Below are 15,682 nucleotides of genomic sequence, written 5' to 3' on the forward strand. Positions count from 1 at the left end.
AGTGTTATTATGAGTGTAAACTTTGTTATGTATTTTTGATGTGTTTTGTGACACTTTTTTGTTTCGCAAAACATTTAACCAGAGCTCTGAGGATGTTGTAATCATTCCAGCTTAAATCACGATTGCTCTCAAGTGATCGCGTTTACGTTCAACTTGTAATACGGGCGGAAAACCAGACACGTGCAAACACCCGCGATAAACCTCTTACCCCTAGCATGTAACTGTTAGGGCTCCACTTGTAATCTGGCCTATAATGGGAGAAACTAATTATTGATGTACCTCCATATGTTTTTGGGATGTGACATTTTTTTCCTTCTGAAACACAGATAGGCTTGTGTGTAACTCTGATGAAGCAAACATAGGCAAGAAATATCTATATATCTAGACTTACCATCCTCATTGCTTTATCTACTATTACATGATGATCAGAACCAATTTTAATATTGTACAGCATGTAAATCTGTTCACTCTGTCTTGTTATTTACTTTGTTCCTACTCTTAAAGTGCCAAAGCATAGCATGAAATAAATATATTTGAAGTAGACAAATTAAGTATTTTAGTATTGTGTCTTCCTTGTTTTTGGTCCCAACTTAGATCACCAACTAATATGTGCAGAAGCTTCTTACAGCTATCAACATAATCCACACCTCAGCTGTAGTGATGTCGCGAACCATTGAATTCAATAGGCAGGCAAACTTTAAAACCTACAAGGACTCTTTCTGGCCACAATAGTGATGGAAAAGTTGTTTCAAGGGTACTAACACCTGGACTGTTGCATGCTAGAGGGGGATCCCTGGCAAAACTGCCATGGAAAATTACATAGTTGATGCAGAGTCTGCTTTTAAGCCATAATGGGTCTAAATCAACTAACATTCCCAAAGTGGCTGTCTCAAAACATCCCGGACAGAAGATAGATTGATAGTGATAGATAGGATAGATATACATAGATTGATAGTTAGATCGAATCGATAGAAGAGAAATAGATAGATTTGTTAGATATATAATTACCCTAATAAATTCTAATAATCAAACATGCGTTCTTGGACCCAACTAGCTTGTGTCAATTAGTACTTTTCTTAGCACTTTAATCCCTGTTCCCCCCCCCCTATCGGGGGAGTTCTATATGGCCTGCCAGATTACCTTGAAAAATTATAATAATAAGACATGTGGTCTGCTACCTATTTTAACGAGGTTGTGTTTTAAGTACTACCATTCTTAGCACTTTAATCTCTGTAACTCCCCCTATTTGGTGAGGTCTATACGGCCTGGATGATTACCCATACAAAATATAATAATAAGACATCTGCTCTTTGTCTGCGACCCATGGTAACTATGTTGTGTTAATTAGTAATGTCCTTCGCATTTTAATAGCTGTTACTCATACTCACCCTATCGGTGGAGGTCTATATGGCCTGCATGATTACCCTTACAAAATATAACAACCAAACATATGCTCTGGGACCCATGGTAAGTAGGTTGTGTTAAGTAGTACTGTTCTTTGCATTTTCATACCTGTTACAACACCAAATGGTGGCAGGTCTATCTGGCCTTCATGATTAGCTGCACCCAAACCCCAAAAAAAGCCGAGTGGTCTTAGACTAACACCCATGGCTAACTCGGTTGTTTCAATTAGTACTATTCTTACCACTTTCATCCCTGTTACGGGCGGTCTACATGTCCATCATGATTAGCCGAACAAAATACTACAATCCAACCTTTGCTCAGTCTTCATAGGCCATTCATTGTCTGTATTTTGATAGTACAGTTCTTATTATTTTTATAGCTGACCGAATGGTGGCAGCTCTATATGGCCTGCATGATTAGCCGCACCCAATACAAAAATAAATCCAAGCGTTCTTGGATTAACACCCATGGCTAACTCTGTTGTTTCAAGTAGTACTATTCTTAGCACTTTCATCTCATCATCCCTGTTACTTCCAGGACTCTCGGTGGTGGTGGTCTACATGGCCATCATGATTAGCCTAACCAAAAACTACAATCCAACCTTGGCTCACTCTTCCTAAGGCCCTTCATTAGCTGTATTTTGGTAGTACTGTTCTTATTAGTTTAATAGCTGATATGACACCGAATGTTGTCAGCTCTATATGGCCTGCATGACAAGCCGCACCCAAAGCCAAAAAAAAGCCAAGCGGTTTTGCACTTAAACCCATGGCTAACTCTGTTGTTTCAAGTTCTACTATTCTTAGCTCTTTCATCTCATCATCCCTGTTACTTCCAGGACTCTCGGTGGTGGTGGTCTACATGGCCATCATGATTAGCCTAACCAAATACTACAATCCAACCTTGGCTCAGTCTTCCTAAGGCCCTTCATTGGCTGTATTTTGGTAGTACTGTTCTTATTAGTTTAATAGCTGATACGACACCGAATGTTGTCAGCTCTATATGTCCTGCATGAATAGCCGCGCCCCAAGCCAAAAAAAAGCCAAGCGGTTTTGCACTAACACCCATGGCTAACTCTGTTGTTTCAAGTTCTACTATTCTTAGCTCTTTCATCTCATCATCCCTGTTACTTCCAGGACTCTCGGTGGTGGTGGTCTACATGGCCATCATGATTAGCCTAACCAAATACTACAATCCAACCTTGGCTCAGTCTTCCTAAGGCCCTTCATTGGCTGTATTTTGGTAGTACTGTTCTTATTAGTTTAATAGCTGATACGACACCGAATGTTGTCAGCTCTATATGGCCTGCATGAATAGCCGCACCCAAAGCCAAAAAAAAGCCAAGCGGTTTTGCACTAACACCCATGGCTAACTCTGTTGTTTCAAGTTCTACTATTCTTAGCTCTTTCATCTCATCATCCCTGTTACTTCCAGGACTCTCGGTGGTGGTGGTCTACATGGCCATCATGATTAGCCTAACCAAATACTACAATCCAACCTTGGCTCAGTCTTCCTAAGGCCCTTCATTGGCTGTATCTTGGTAGTACTGTTCTTATTAGTTTAATAGCTGATATGACACTGAATGTTGTCAGCTCTATATGGCCTGCATGAATAGCCACACCCAAAGCCAAAAAAAAGCCAAGCGGTTTTGCACTAACACCCATGGCTAACTCTGTTGTTTCAAGTTCTACTATTCTTAGCTCTTTCATCTCATCATCCCTGTTACTTCCAGGATTCTCGGTGGTGGTGGTCTACATGGCCATCATGATTAGCCTAACCAAATACTACAATCCAACCTTGGCTCAGTCTTCCTAAGGCCCTTCATTGGCTGTATTTTGGTAGTACTGTTCTTATTAGTTTAATAGCTGATACGACACCGAATGTTGTCAGCTCTAAATGGCCTGCATGAATAGCCGCACCCAAAGCCAAAAAAAAGCCAAGCGGTTTTGCACTAACACCCATGGCTAACTCTGCTGTTTCAAGTTCTACTATTCTTAGCTCTTTCATCTCATCATCCCTGTTACTTCCAGGATTCTCGGTGGTGGTGGTCTACATGGCCATCATGATTAGCCTAACCAAATACTACAATCCAACCTTGGCTCAGTCTTCCTAAGGCCCTTCATTGGCTGTATTTTGGTAGTACTGTTCTTATTAGTTTAATAGCTGATACGACACCGAATGTTGTCAGCTCTAAATGGCCTGCATGAATAGCCGCACCCAAAGCCAAAAAAAAGCCAAGCGGTTTTGCACTAACACCCATGGCTAACTCTGCTGTTTCAAGTTCTACTATTCTTAGCTCTTTCATCTCATCATCCCTGTTACTTCCAGGACTCTCGGTGGTGGTGGTCTACATGGCCATCATGATTAGCCTAACCAAATACTACAATCCAACCTTGGCTCAGTCTTCCTAAGGCCCTTCATTGGCTGTATTTTGGTAGTACTGTTCTTATTAGTTTAATAGCTGATACGACACCAAATGTTGTCAGCTCTATATGGCCTGCATGAATAGCCGCACCCAAAGCCAAAAAAAAGCCAAGCGGTTTTGCACTAACACCCATGGCTAACTCTGTTGTTTCAAGTTCTACTATTCTTAGCTCTTTCATCTCATCATCCCTGTTACTTCCAGGACTCTCGTGGTGGTGGTCTACATGGCCATCATGATTAGCCTAACCAAATACTACAATCCAACCTTGGCTCAGTCTTCCTAAGGCCCTTCATTGGCTGTATCTTGGTAGTACTGTTCTTATTAGTTTAATAGCTGATACGACACCAAATGTTGTCAGCTCTATATGGCCTGCATGAATAGCCACACCCAAAGCCAAAAAAAAGCCAAGCGGTTTTGCACTAACACCCATGGCTAACTCTGTCATCCTTTTGAATAATAGATTACAGGAAAGGCATTGATTTTAGAATCCCAGAGATCATTTATATGACCCGTGAAATAAAAAAAAAAATTCATTAGATACCCGTTACACAATTATTTATCCTCAGGCCTTTTTAATACGAGGGTCCCGGAGCCTCAAACGAAACAACAGCATGAAAGAGGAGATATGTCATCCTTTTGAATAAAAGATTACAGTAAAGGCATTGATTTTAGAAACCCACAGATCATTATTTACAACCGTGAAATAGAAAAAAACATTGATTACACACCCGTGACACTTATTTATCCTCAGGCCTTTTTAATACGAGGGTCCCGGAGCCTCAACCGAATCAACAGCATGAAAGAGGAGATATCTCATCCTTTTGAATAAAAGATTACAGTAAATGCATTGATTTTAGAAACCCACAGATCATTATTTGCAACCGTGAAATTAGAAAAAAAACATTGATTACACACCCGTGACACTTATTTATCCTCAGGCCTTTTTAATACGAGGGTCCCGGAGCCTGAACCGAAACAACAGTATGAAAGAGGAGATATGTCATCCTTTTGAATAAAAGATTACAGGAAAGGCATTGATTTTAGAAACCCACAGATCATTATTTGCAACCGTGAAATTAGAAAAAAACATTGATTACACACCCGTGACACTTATTTATGCTCAGGCCTTTTTAATACGAGGGTCCCGGAGACTCAACCGAAACAACAGCATGAAAGAGGAGATATGTCATCCTTTTGAATAAAAGATTACAGTAAAGGCATTGATTTTAGAAACCCACAGATCATTATTTGCAACCGTGAAATAGAAAAAAACATTGATTACACACCCGTGACACTTATTTATCCTCAGGCCTTTTTAATACGAGGGTCCCGGAGCCTCAACCGAAACAACAGCATGAAAGAGGAGATATGTCATCCTTTTGAATAAAAGATTACAGTAAAGGCATTGATTTTAGAAACCCACAGATCATTATTTGCAACTGTGAAATTAGAAAAAAACATTGATTACACACCTGTGACACTTATTTATGCTCAGGCCTTTTTAATACGAGGGTCCCGGAGCCTGAACCGAAACAACAGCATGAAAGAGGAGATATCTCATCCTTTTGAATAAAAGATTACAGTAAAGGCATTGATTTTAGAAACCCACAGATCATTATTTGCAACCGTGAAATTAGAAACAAACATTGATTACACACCCGTGACACTTATTTATGCTCAGGCCTTTTTAATACGAGGGTCCCGGAGCCTCAACCGAAAAAACAGCATGAAAGAGGAGATATGTCATCCTTTAGAATAAAAGATTACAGGAAAGGCATTGATTTTAGAAACCCACAGATCATTATTTGCAACCGTGAAATTAGAAAAAAAAATTGATTACACACCCGTGACACTTATTTATGCTCAGGCCTTTTTAATACGAGGGTCCCGGAGCCTGAACCGAAACAACAGCATGAAAGAGGAGATATGTCATCCTTTTGAATAAAAGATTACAGGAAAGGCATTGATTTTAGAAACACTGAGATAATTACTTGCAACCGGGAAATAAAAAAAAACATTGAACAGACACCCAGTACACTTTATTACCCATAGGCCTTTTCAGCAGAGGCTCCAGGACCCTCAACAAAAACAAGAGCAGGGAGCTGGGCATAGGAGTACAATGGAGTGTGACAATAATAATCTGAAGGTGAAGATTGCATAGTTGTGGCATTTTAATTTTGTTATCGTGGGAACTTAGTACTTGCAATGACCTTGCTCTGGTGAATCCATATCGCAAATTTGTTATTTAAGGCACTCTTTGTCTATTTTTTTGAATACCAGCATTTGGTAAATGAAGCTCAACTTAAGGCTGGTGAGAAACGACCTTTCTTCTGGCTGTTTGCAAATGTTGTGGCTCTGGACAAACCTGTGAATAAGGGGCCATCAGCCATATTCTGCACGCAACCCCTTTGATGATTGACGATAAACATGTGTCACCTTCAAGCAGAGCTCGATACTTCTGTCTAAATCATCTTCCTGGTATGGACAGGCCACTGTTTCCCACAGCAAGTACGAATTTTTAAATACAAGATTGTCTTGAGTATGGTAGGAAACCAAAGTTTATTTAATTCTGTACTATCTATCACCACAAAAAATGAACTTCTTGAAGCAACAAAAATGCCAGCAATTTCATGTGCTTATGGATGACAAGGACGTCATGTCCTTTGGTGCACAGAGATGGAGACGATTTTTGCCCTCCCTGTTCACTACCCAGATGTCTCAAACATCACCAGAAACACAATACAGCCACTCTTGTGAAGTTCCTGGAGTGTTCCGGTAGCCATCTCTTTGTGCTCCTAAAGGAATACTTTATCAGTGTTTTTGTATACATCCGACAACAGCTTCGGAGACTGTGGTGACGCACATGTTATTTACTGTTGTTCCAGCTGTGGCAATATCAATTGGCATGAAAAAGTTAAGATTTGTGGGTTGGGGAGCCTATAGCTGTTGCGGTAGGACGTGTGTTTGAGGAGCTCCAGGTCTTACAAGTTACTTTGGAGTTAGTTTTCAACCTTAATTTAATTTTCTTTTTGGGATTCATAGTCACACTTTCTGGGGCTATCCAAGAGGAGCCTGGTAAAAGCAGTAGTAGTCACCCCTTATATCAACGGGTACCGAGACCTGTTTTTTGCCTTTCCAATATTGCGCCGTACCCCAAACTAATCCTGAATGAAAAAAAAAATAAAAATTTGGACTAGTGATGCACATTTTATGCACGCTGTGGCAATTGCAATTTGCAATAAAAATAATCTGCTAACAACAACCACTACCTACGACCACACCTGACTCCTGAAGTCATGCTTCAGTTATTAAGTCAAGTTAAATAAAAAAAAAAAAATTTTTATGTTCAGCAGAGGCTCCAGGACCCTCGACAAAACCAGCAGCAGGAAAGAGGACATATGGCATCCTTTTGAAAAAATTATTATAGGAAAGGCATTGATTTCAGAAACACAGAGATCATTAGTTGCAAACGGTAGATAGAAAAAAAAATTGATTAGACACCCAGTACACTTATTTTTCATTAGGCCTTTTTAATAAGATAAGAGGCTCCCGGAGCCTCAACAGAAACAACAGCATTAAAAAGTACATATGGCATCCTTGTGAATAATAGATTACAGGAAAGACATTGATTTTAGAAACCCGTGGATAATTTTTTGCAACCATGAAATCTAAAAAAACATAGATTAGACACCCAGTACACTTCTTTATCCTTATGCCTTTTAAGCATAGGCTCCAGGACCCTCAACAAAACCAGCAGCAGGAAAGAGGACATATGGCATACTTTTGTAAATTAGATTACAGGAAAGGCATTGATTTTAGAAACACAGAGATCATTTATATGACCCGTGAAATAGAAAAAAAAAATGATTGGACACCCAGTACACTTCTTTATCCTTAGTCCTTTTTAATACGAGGGTCCCGGAGCCTCAACAGAAACAACAGCATGAAAGAGGACATATGTCATCCTTTTGAATAATAGATTACAGGAAAGGCATTGATTTTAGAATCCCACAGATCATTTATATGACCCGTGAAATATAAAAAAACATTAATTAGACACCCAGTACACTTATTTATCCATAGGCCTTTTTAGCAGAGGCTCCAGGACCCTCAACAAAAACAAGAGCAGGGAGGTGGGCATAGGAGTACAATGGAGTGTGACAATAATAATGTGAAGGGGAAGATTGCGGAGTTGTGTCATTTTAATTTTGTTATTGTGGGAAATACTAGCAATGACCTTGCTCTGGTGAATCCATATTGCAATGTGTTTTTTTAAGGCACTGTTTGTCTATTTATTGAATATCAGCATTTGGTAATTGAAGCTCAACTTAAGGCTGGTGAGAACCGACCTCTCTTCTGGCTGTTTGCAAATGTTGTTGCTCTGGACAAACATGTGAATAAGGGGCCATCAGCCATATTCTGCACGCAACCCCTTTGATGATTGACGATAAACATGTGTCACCTGCAAGCAGATCACGTTACTTCTGTCTAAATCATCTTCCTGCTATGGACAGCCCACTGTTTCCCACAGCAAGTCCGAAGCTTGAACTATACAAGATTGTCTTGAGTATGGTAGGAAACCAAAGTTTATTTAATTCTGTACTATCACCACAAAAACTGAACTTCTTGAAGCAACGAAAATGCCAGCAATTTCATGTGCTTATGGATGACAAGGACGTCCTGTCCTGTGGTGCACAGAGATGGAGAGGATTTTTGCCCTCCCTGTACACTACCCAGGTGTCTACAACATCACCAGAAACACAAGACAGCCACTTTTGTGAAGTTCCTGGAGTGTTCCGGTAGCCGTCTCTTTGCGCCCCAAAAGGAATACTTTATTGTTGTTTTTGTATACATCCGACAATAGATTCGGAGACTGTGGTGACGCACATGTTAGTTACTGTTATTCAAGCTGTGGCAATATCAATTGGCATTAAAAAGGTAAGATTTGGGTGGGCGGAGCCTATACCTGTTGCGGTAGGACGTGTGTTTGAGGAGCTCCAGGTCTTACAATTTACTTAGGAGTAATTTTTCAACCTTAATTTAATTTTCTTTTTCGGATTCATACTTACACTTTCTGGGGCTATCCAAGAGGAGCCTGGTAAAAGCACTAGTAGTCACCCCTTATATCAACGGGTACCGAGACCTGTTTTTTGCCTTTCCAATATTGCGCCGTACCCCAAACTAATCCTGAATGAAAAAAAAAAATTTAAATTTGGACTAGTGACGCACATTTTATGCACGCTGTGGCAATTGCAATTTGCAATAAAAAATAATCTGCTAACAACAACCAAGTCAAGTTAAATTAATTTTTTTTTTCTTTATTATGCGCAGCAGAGGCTCCAGGACCCTGGACAAAACCAGCAGCAGGAAAGAGGACATATGGCATCCTTTTGAAAAAAAAATTATAGGAAAGGCATTGATTTCAGAAACACAGAGATCATTAGTTGCAAACGGTAAATCGAAAAAAACATTGATTAGACACCCAGTACACTTATTTTTCATTAGGCCTTTTTAATAAGAGGCTCCCGGAGCCTCAACCGAAACAACAGCATCAAAAAGTACATATGGCATCCTTGTGAATAATAGATTACTGGAAAGGCATTGATTTTAGAAAACCGTGGATAATTTTTTGCAAACGTGAAATCTAAAAAAAACATAGATTATACACCCAGTACACTTCTTTATCCTTAGGCCTTTTTAGCAGAGGCTCCAGGACCCTCCGCAAAACCAGCAGCTTGAAAGAGGACATATGGCATCCTTTAGAAAATTAGATTACAGGAAAGGCATTGATTTTAGAAACACAGAGATCATTAGTTGCAACCGTGAAATCACAAAAAACTTTGATTATACACCAAGTACACTTATTTATCCTTAGGCCTTTTTAGCAGAGGCTCCAGGACCCTCCACAAAACCAGCAGCATGAAAGAAGACATCAGGCATCCTTCAGAAAATTAGATTACAGGAAAGGCATTGATTTTAGAAACACAGAGATCATTAGTTGCAACCGTGAAATCACAAAAAACTTTGATTATACACCAAGTACACTTATTTATCCTTAGGCCTTTTTATCAGAGGCTCCAGGACCCTCCACAAAACCAGCAGCATGAAAGAGGACATATGGCATGCTTTAGAAAATTAGATTACAGGAAAGGCATTGATTTTAGAAACACAGAGTTCATTAGTTGCAACCGTGAAATCACAAAAAAACTTCGATTATACACCAAGTACACTTATTTATCCTTAGGCCTTTTTAGCAGAGGCTCCAGGACCCTCCACAAAACCAGCAGCATGAAAGAGGACATATGGCATCCTTTATAAAATTAGATTACAGGAAAGGCATTGAATTTAGAAACACAGAGATCATTAGTTGCAACCGTGAAATCACAAAAAACTTCAATTATACACCAAGTACACTTATTTATCCTTAGGCCTTTTTAGCAGAGGATCCAGGACCCTCTACAAAACCAGCAGCATGAAAGAGGACATATGGCATCCTTTAGAAAATTAGATTACAGGAAAGGCATTGATTTTAGAAACACAGAGATCATTAGTTGCAACCGTGAAATCTAAAAAAACATAGATTATACACCCAGTACACTTCTTTATCCTTAGGCCTTTTTAGAAGAGTGTCCCGGAGCCTCAACAGAAAGAACAGCATGAAGAGGACATATGGCATCCTTTTGAAAAATAGATTAAAGGAAAGGCATTGATTTTAGAAAGACAGAAAAAATTTGTTACAAACGGGAAATCTAAAAAAACATTGAATAGACACCCAGTACACTTCTTTATCCTTCGGCCTTTTTAGCAGAGGCTCCAGGACACTCAACAAAACCAGCAGTAGGAAAGAGGACATATGGCATCCTTTGTGAAAAAAAGATTATAGGAAAGGCATTGATTTTAGAAACCCGGGGATAATTTGTTGCAACCGTGAGTTTGAATCAAAAAAATGATTGGATGGACACCCAGTACAATTCTTTCTCCCTAGGACTTTTTATAAGAGGGTCCAGGACCCTCAAACAAAACACCAGCAGGAAAGGGGACATATGGCATACTTTTGAACAATAGAGTAAGAGTACAGGAAAGGCATTGATTTTAGAAACCCATAGATATTTTTTTGCAAATGTAAATTTGAATCAAAAAAATGATTCGATGGACACCCAGTACACCTCTTTCTCCTTAGGCCTTTTTATAAGAGGGTCCTGGACCCTCAAAAAAAACACCAGCAGGAAAGAGGACATATGGCATACTTTTGAAAATTAGATTACAGGAAAGGCATTGATTTTAGAAACACAGAGATCAGTTATATGACCTGGGAAATAGAAAAAAAAAACATTGATTGGACACCCAGTACACTTCTTTATCCTTAGTCCTTTTTATAAGAGTGTCCCGGAGCCTCAACAGAAAGAACAGCATGAAATAGGACATATGGCATCCTTTTGAAAAATAGATTACAGGAAAGGCATTGATTTGTGAAAGACAGAAAAAATTTGTTACAACCTGGAAATCTAAAAAAACATTGAATAGACACCCATTACATTTCTTTATCCTTAGGCCTTTTTAGCAGAGGCTCCAGGACACTCAACAAAACCAGCAGTAGGAAAGAGGACATATGGCATCCTTTGTGAAAAAAAGATTATAGGAAAGGCATTGATTTTAGAAACCCGGGGATAATTTGTTGCAACCGTGAATTTTAATTAAAAAAAATGATTGGATGGACACCCAGTACAATTCTTTATCCATAAGGCCTTTTTATAAGAGGGTCCAGGACCCTCAAACAAAAAACCAGCAGGAAAGAGGACATAAGACATACTTTTGAACAATAGAGTACAGGAAAGGCATAGATTTTAGAAACCCATAGAATTTTTTTTTTAAATGGAAATTTGAATTAAAAAAATGATTCGATGGACAGCCAGTACACCTCTTTCTCCTTAGCCCTTTTTATAAGAGGGTCCTGGACCCTCAAAAAAAACACCAGCAGGAAAGAGGACGTATGGCATCCTTTTGAACAATAGAGTACAGGTACAGCATTGATTTTACAAACCCAGAGATCATTTTGGTCAATTTTTAAATAGAAAAATAAAAATGAGTGGCCAACCAGTACACCTCTTTCTCCTTAGGCCTTTTTATAAGAGGGTCCTGGACACTCCAAAAAAAAAAACACCAGCAGGAAAGAGGACGCATGGCATCCTTTTGAACAATAGAGTACAGGTACGGCATTGATTTTACAAAACCAGAGATAATTTTGGTCAAATGAGAAATAGAAAATAAAAATGAGTGGACACCCAGTACACCTCTTTCACCTTAGGCCTTTTTATAAGAGTGTCCAGGACCCTCAAACAAAATACCAGCAGGAAAGAGAACATATGGCATACTTTGGAACAATAGAGTACTGGTACGGCATTGATTTGTGAAACCCACAGATAATTGTTTGTAAAAGTGAAATAGCCCCAAAAACCATGCTTGGACTCCCACTCCAGGTCGTTCTCCTTCAGCTTTTTTTATAAGAGGGTCCAGCACCCTCAACAGAAACAACTGCAGGAAACACCACCACATATGCCATCCTTTTGCACAAGCGAGTACAGGTATGGCATCCATTTTAGAAACCCAAAGATAATTGAGAGGAGCCAGGAAAAATTTTCTAAAAACTGGATGGGGCATCCATTACTACAGCTCGTTCTCCTTCAGCCTTTTTATATCATGGGCCACGACCCGCAACAGGTACAACAGCATGAAACACAACATATGCCACCCTTTTGCACAATAGAGTACAGGTATGGCATAGATGGAACACGGAGATAATTTAGAGCAACCAAGAGACGGATAAAGATGCTTGGTCGGTCCTACTCTTTCAAATTTGTTGCATTTTGCGTTCAATTGAATGGTCCACCGGATATGAGTGGTGTGTAAAGTTGTACAATTCGTAACAGTTTAATCACTAGTGTTATGTGCCTTATTTTTTTTTATTTGAGTTTTGTACCCACAGAGCTGCAGCAGAGGCCAGAAAAATTAGGAATCTACAAATGACTGAAAAATTGGGGTATTGTTGTAGCAAATGCTGTAGCAGCGGCCAGAAAAATCGATGTTTGTAAAACATTTATAAAGTGCCCTAAAAGCTTGTGGCTTGAACACTAGTTGTTGGCGGATAAGTCAAGCAAGTCCTCCGTCTTTATAACCAAAAAAAAAGGCCAGCCTGTGTACCAGTTGTAGCCCAAGCCAGCTCATATCATCATCAGTAGTTTTTTATTCAAATGTATCGCCCAATGTCAGTCCCTTCGGGATCCAGCCCTCATTCATTTTTACAAAAGTGAGATAGTCAAGGCTTTTTTGACCTAGGCGACTTCTCTTCTCAGTGACAAAACCTCCTGTTGCACTAAAAGTCCTTTCGGACAGGACACTTGAAGCGGGGCAGGCCAGAAGTTCCATTGCAAATTGGGATAGCTCAGGCCACAAGTCCAGCCTGCACACCCAGTAGTCAAGGAGTCCATCGCTCCTGAGAGTGTCGAGATCCGCAGTTAAAGCTAGGTAGTCTGCTACCTGTCAGTTGAGTCTTTCTCTAAGGCTGGATCCCGAAAGGCTCTGATGGTGCATGGGAGTTAAAAAGGTACGCATGTCCTCCATCAACAAGACGTCAGGAAAGCGCCCGGTCCTTGCCGCCGTGGTCGTGGGAGGAGGAGGATTAATTTCATCTCTTCCCCTGTTACATTCCCGTGGTGCTGTGACATCACCCTTATACGCTGTGTAAAGCATAGTTTTTAATTTAGTATGAAAATGCTCCATCCTTTCCGACTTGTGGGAATTTGGTAACATTTCAGGCACTTTATGCTTATACCGGGGGTCGAGGAGCGTGGACACCCAGTACAGGTCGTTCTCCTTCAGATTTTTTATACGAGGGTCCCTCAACAGGCACGACAGCATGAAAGAACCCATTTGAACAAGGTTGGCTGCTGAGCTAATCATGTCGCGTTCCTCCTCCTCACTGATCTCACTGATGGTATCTTCTTCCCCCCCAGCCACGTACAACACCACGGGTACCAGAGAGGTGACAACAACGAGCACCCTGGGATGACTGTTGTGCTCGGTCTTCCTCCTCCTCATCCTCCCCAAAGCCACATTCCTCCTCTGACTCCTCTTCCTCACAATCCTCTTCCTGCGTTGCCGCAGGTCCAGCAAGCAATGCTGATTCGGCTGTTTGCTGGGGTGATGGACACCACAACTCTCCCGCTTCCTCTTCACGCTCATCTACTGCCTGATCCAGCACTCTTCGCAGGGCATGCTCCAGGAAGAAAACAAATGGTATGATGTCGCTGATGGTGCCTTCGGTGCGACTGACAAGGTTTGTCACCTCCTCAAAAGGACGCATGAGCCTACAGGCATTGCGCATGAGCGTCCAGTAATTTGGCAAAAATATCCCCAGCTCCCCAGAGGCTGTCCTAGCACCCCGGTCCTACAAATACTCATTAACAGCTTTTTCTTGTTGGAGCAGGCGGTCAAACATTAGGAGTGTTGAATTCCACCGTGTCGGGCTGTCGCAAATCAAGCGCCTCACTGGCAGGTTGTTTCGACGCTGGATATCAGACAAGTGCGCCATGGCCGTGTAGGAATGCCTGAAATGGCCACACACCTTCCTGGCCTGCTTCAGGACGTCCTGTAAGCCTGGGTACTTATGGACAAATCGTTGTACAATTAGATTACACACATGTGCCATGCACGGCACATGTGTCAACTTGCCCAATTTCAATGCCGCCACCAAATTACTTCCATTGTCAGAAACAACCTTGCCAATCTCCAGTTGGTGCGGAGTAAGCCACTGATCCACCTGTGCGTTCAGGAGTGCTGGTGTGGTGTGACTCTCCGCTTTCAGGCAAGTCAACCCCAAGACGGCGTGACACTGCCGTACCCGGGATGTAGCATAGTACCTGGGGAGCTGGGGGGGTGCCATAGATGTGGAGCAAGATGCAGAAGTTGAAGAGGACTCAGCCGAGGAAGAGGTTATGGAAGAGGATGGAGTAGGAGGAGTAGAGGAGGTAGCAGCAGGCCTGCCTGCAAGTTGTGGCGGTGTCACCAACTCTTCTGCAGAGCCACACATTCCATGCTTGTCAGAAGTCAGCAGGTTTACCCAATGCGCAGTGTAGGTGATATACCTGCCCTGACCATGCTTTGCAGACCAGCTATCCGTGGTCATATGGACCCTTGCCCCAACGCTGTGTGCCAGACATGCCATAACTTCCTTTCTCCCAACAGAGTACAGGTTTGGGATTGCCTTTTGTGAAAAGAAATTTCTGCCAGGTACCTTCCACTGCGGTGTCCCAATAGATACAAATTTTTTGAAAGCATCAGACTCCACCAGCTTGTATGGTAAAAGCTGGTGGGCTAAGAGTTCAGACAAGCCAGCTGTCAGACGCCGGGCAAGGGGGTGACTTTGAGAAATTGGCTTCTTACGCTCAAACATGTCCTTGACAGACACTGACTGTGGGCAGATAACCAGGAACTGCTATGTAAGAGAGACTGAGTGGAGGATGGTTGAGAGGGTGCAAGGAGGACAGCACTGGTTGACGTGGCTGAAGATGCTGGAGCAGGAGGAGGAGGGCGGCTTTCACTTTGTGTGCTGCTTCTACTCATGTGTTCTTCCCATCGGCCTTTGTGATGGGAGACCATGTGCCTTCGCAAAGCAGTTGTACCTAGGTGGCTGTTGGACTTCCCACGACTCAGTTTCTTTTGGCACAGGTTGCAAATGGCATCGCTGTTGTCAGAGGCAGACACACAAAAAAAATGCCACACTGCTGAGCTCTGCGATGACGGCATTCTGGTGGTGGCAACAGCATGCGTTGATGGGCGTCGGCGTGCTGTCTGGCTGAC

This window comes from Bombina bombina, chromosome 4 (assembly GCF_027579735.1).
Source record: "Bombina bombina isolate aBomBom1 chromosome 4, aBomBom1.pri, whole genome shotgun sequence".
Classification (NCBI taxonomy): Eukaryota; Metazoa; Chordata; class Amphibia; order Anura; family Bombinatoridae; genus Bombina; species Bombina bombina.